The sequence below is a fragment of the Perognathus longimembris genome, chromosome 15 (genome assembly GCF_023159225.1).
Source record: "Perognathus longimembris pacificus isolate PPM17 chromosome 15, ASM2315922v1, whole genome shotgun sequence".
NCBI lineage: Eukaryota > Metazoa > Chordata > Mammalia > Rodentia > Heteromyidae > Perognathus > Perognathus longimembris.
Window position 1 is genome coordinate 56724486 of NC_063175.1, and position 4204 is coordinate 56728689.

The 4204-nt window shown below is 40.6% G+C and overlaps 1 protein-coding gene across 1 annotated transcript in view; it reads left to right on the forward strand.

The window, feature by feature from the left end:
* Positions 1 to 4204, forward strand: part of Znf407 (zinc finger protein 407) — a 368981-nt gene that overhangs the window by 272886 nt on the left and 91891 nt on the right.

The following is a 4204-nucleotide window of genomic DNA, read 5'->3' on the forward strand; positions in this document are numbered from 1 at the left end:
TCAAGTTTGAAATATTTTTGATAAAGTTTTCGTTTTCCCTAAATTTTATTTACACTATTGTCTGAATTTCTTCATAAATCTCAGTGTCTGAAAAGTCTTTTTTTACATAGCTGTTTTCTGACATCCGTTGTTAATGGTTATTTCATTGATTTTATTCCTTTCCCTCTTAACCAAGCACAATCACATGTTAATAGCATAGTAATTAAAAGTCTTTATAACACTGCAAGAGCTCTATCCCTCTTGCTGCTTTCTTTTCAGCTCCGCTTGGTAGGAAGGTGTTGTAACCCCAGTCTTGTCTCTGACTCTGTAGTTCCCTACCCCTGAGCCCGTGGGTGACAACTAGTTGACAGGCGTCCTCAGCACTCCATTCATTTCTGAAATTAAACAGTGCTGCCAGGGCCAGGCGTCTACGTCTGAGCACCGCACCTCAGAATTACTCATTACCTGAGGTACTGGCTGATGTGTGAGGATGGTTTTATGAGATAATTAATTAATCTATCATATTTTAAGCATTGCTATTTAGTAGTGTACAATAGGAAAGCAATGAATTTCATATGCAAGCAAACCAGATTGTAAAGCACAGTAAAATAGAAATAGGAAAAAAATTCAAGACCATTTATACTAATTTACAAGATTATTTTGAGTTTGTAAGCCAAAGCATGACCGAATGTGGAATTTTAAAATTTCTCAAAGCAATATTTTCTATTAGAATCAGAGAAGTAATAACTATAGAATTTATTTTCTGCCCTACCCTGGGGGAAAACTAGCCCCTCTGAAGCACCCGTTTTTGTACATGTTTGATTTTTTTTTTAGTAGTTGAGTTCATTATTTTGAAAGATATACTTTTAAATGATATATTTTATTTTCAGAAAATATTTAACCCCATTTTAAATTTCTTCCTAAGCTTTTATTGGTGTATATGTCAATTTTAAATAAAACATATACTCTAAATTATAATGAAACGTCAGTGCCTATTTTGTAGATTTTATAACATTTGCCTTACCCCTTGCTTTGCTTTCTTCCTTTGGCTCGAAACTGAAAAAATGGTCATAATTTTTATGATTGGATTTTTATTAGAAGTTAAGTACAAGAAACTAAGCATAAATGTGCCACGTAAAAACATTTTAATTAAAGATAATAATGGCAAAAAGTCCTCAGAAATAATGATAAAATCATCTGATAATTTACATGCTTTATTTTTGAAAAATTCATCCGTGTTGCTGTCTTTGAAAATGATCCTTTCAGTGCATCCTAATGAGTACTTTCAGGGTGAGTTAAAAAATATGAAGTGGAGGCATTTTGGTTATTACTATTGTAGCTTTCATATGAGATCGGTTGCATTTTAAAATGTGCTTTTGTTACAGTACTTGAAGTGAGGTCAGTGGTCCGCAGATTGTCTTGCGCGTTTGACCAGGAGAAGGATCTCTGTGGGAGAGCCGGGCATGTGATCGTCTCTGTCCCGTGCTCTGGCTCCACGTCACCGTGTGGACACCTTCGCTGGAGCAGCAGGCTTGCCATGCGTTTCTCCTGTGTTTTATCACGCAGTCTTGGAGAGGAAGAAAGCAGTTGTGTGGCTCCTAAGGACAAGGGCTTTCTTTTGTGTAATTGACTTCCCTCCCCCCTTTCCAGTGAGGAATGCTACGTAATTTTACCTGAAATCATTACCGGTTTCATGTGGCCTGAGAGAATTAAAAATATTGTTAGGAAAGAGAGTCCAAGTTGATGTTTTCCGTGCCAGCATCAGCGCAGCTATTTCCTGAACTGCATCTTATTCACGAACTTCAAAGTAGCACTTCTGGTAGGAGCATAGGCACTCTTCAATAGGGTGTGATAGGAAGTGACTCTATGTAAGTTTAAAAATAAATCTGAGAAATTTTCAGCGAGGAATTAATAGGCACTCTTGTCACATTCGAGCCCTCCGGGTGCCCGCCAGCAACACCGAGCAGCCGCCGTTCCCCCTTTCTTCTCTGAGTGTCTGGCTGGTGGACCGGGCACCAGGGCTGCCCCTTGCCAGCAGAGCCCGGGTCAGGTCAGCCTGGCCCAGCCTGAAGGGAAGCCCTGTACACACAGACAGGTAGGAGGTGCCCCTGCCGAGCCGAGCCAGCCATCTTCCCGCAGTTAAATACATCCTGACCCAGCACTGCTCCCAGCCTCCCTCTTTCAAATAGCGGGCTCTTTGCCCTAAGCCTTTTGTTCCTGATCCCACTCCTTTTGTCCAGTTCTCCTTTGGCCTCTCACCCCCTCTCCCTTTTATTGTCTTCTTTACAAGAGCACAGAAAGGTGCTGTAAATTCACATGGACAAAGCCAGGGTTCAACGAGAGAACGTCTCCTGAGGTACAATAATTAAGTGTAGCGCCAGCAGCAGAACCCGGCAGGCGCTCTTGCTAGGCAGTGGACTGAGAGCCCTGTCAAGGTGTGAGCTGCAGAGAACCTGGCAAAAGAAGTGGCTTCTTTCAACCTTAGAGAGAGAGAGAGAGAGAGAGAGAGAGAGAGAGAGAGAGAGAGAGAGAGAGTTCGTGTCTTTTTCTGCTGCTTCTCCTTTCAGCTGTATTACGTTACCCATTTGGAAGACAGGATTCTTTTCCTGGTCCTTTGTCCACACAGACTCTTTAAGAGGAGCTCTTCTTGCTGGTCGTCGTCCTGGTCCTTTGTCCACACAGACTCTTTAAGAGGAGCTCTTCTTGCTGGTCCTCGTCCTCGTCGTCGTCGTTTCACTTTACATGTGGTAGAAATTCCATGCTTACTGCTCCTTCCTGTAACCTGCTTCTTGTTAGCACATTCCCCCACATGTCACCTTCATTACTCAGTGTATCTGTGAAAACTTACGTTCCAGATTGCTGGCTTGAGTGGGCTTTCTCCCCTATTCTCTTCTCTCTTACACAAAGCTCTGAATCTGCAGGCAGTGATTTTGAAAATTCAGTTCTGTTGAAACTATTACTGTACTTCCAACTTGAAATATAGCAAACACTGAATGCTCAACTGTGCCAAATTAATTTATTCTTTTAAAAATCATTCTGAAATGCTTCATTTGTATTTTTGAAAATTATATTTCATAAGAAAATGACTCGTTCTCTTATTTATTATCAAACCTGAAGAAGGATCAAGTTCCTGTTTGAGGGAAAAAAGAAGGAAAAATGTCTGAGAGAATTAGGTTAAAGGTGTTAAGGTGTCTGAATACCTCCTAGTGTTTTAAACTTCTGTAAGATAGCCATGTAAAAATGTAGATAACTAGATGGAAGTCAGAGAAAGCAACATCTAGATTATCTGACCTTAAACTATGATACAAATTAGTGTAAAATAAAGTCAGAAAGAGAGACATTATAATTTAAGATGTTTTCTGTGAGGTTCTATTTCAGTATACAAATTAGAAAACACAGTAACATAGACAGTGAAAGGGCAGGTAACACGTAGAAAAGAAAACTGTAGAAGAATCAAGAAAGCCTAGTTAGCCACACTGTTGGCGTTTTAGAACAGACAGGAAAGGAGTTGAAAATTTAAAGTGGAACTACATGGCTAATAAACAGGGCAAGAAAAAGTGAAACCGTGCCGAAGCCATGTGTGGTATTTTCATACATGCATTTCTGTCTGGCACACACACCTTTGAGATCAAATACTTGAAGTGACCAGCGGGTACTGGGAATCACATGGGTGTATTGGTAAATGAAAAGCTTATTGGAAATGTATTTTTCATACCAAAAAAGAGGAAAAGACTAGAAGGTAGTGGATCTGGAATCCATCCCTGTTTTTCAGTCAGGTTCACCAAACCCTCTCGCCTTCTCGCTGCTTAAATTCTCTAAAAATAATGTAAGATAAAATAATTGAGTTTGAAAGCAAAATTTCTCATTCTTCCCTGGTGTAATGTACCATGGTCTGTGAAATTAGAAGTAATACATCTCGGCCCCAATCCCTGGCTACCCTCTTCAATGCGTTCCCTTGATCATCTTGATTGAGATTAGGAGGAATACAGAATCCCTGCTGCCAGCATAACTGTTCTTCTCCACAACTGGTCTCCAGTGACCTGGGAAAAAGGGTGTTGACTTCCAAGTTCTGAAATCTTGTGTCCACAAGTGAAGAACCAAACCTAGGTTTGTAGGGTGTAGCTCAGTGGCAGAACACTTGCCTAGCATATGCAAGCCAGTTCCCAGAAGCTGTGGATGGGATGGGATGGGATGGGATAGAACAGAACAGCATGGCACAGATGAA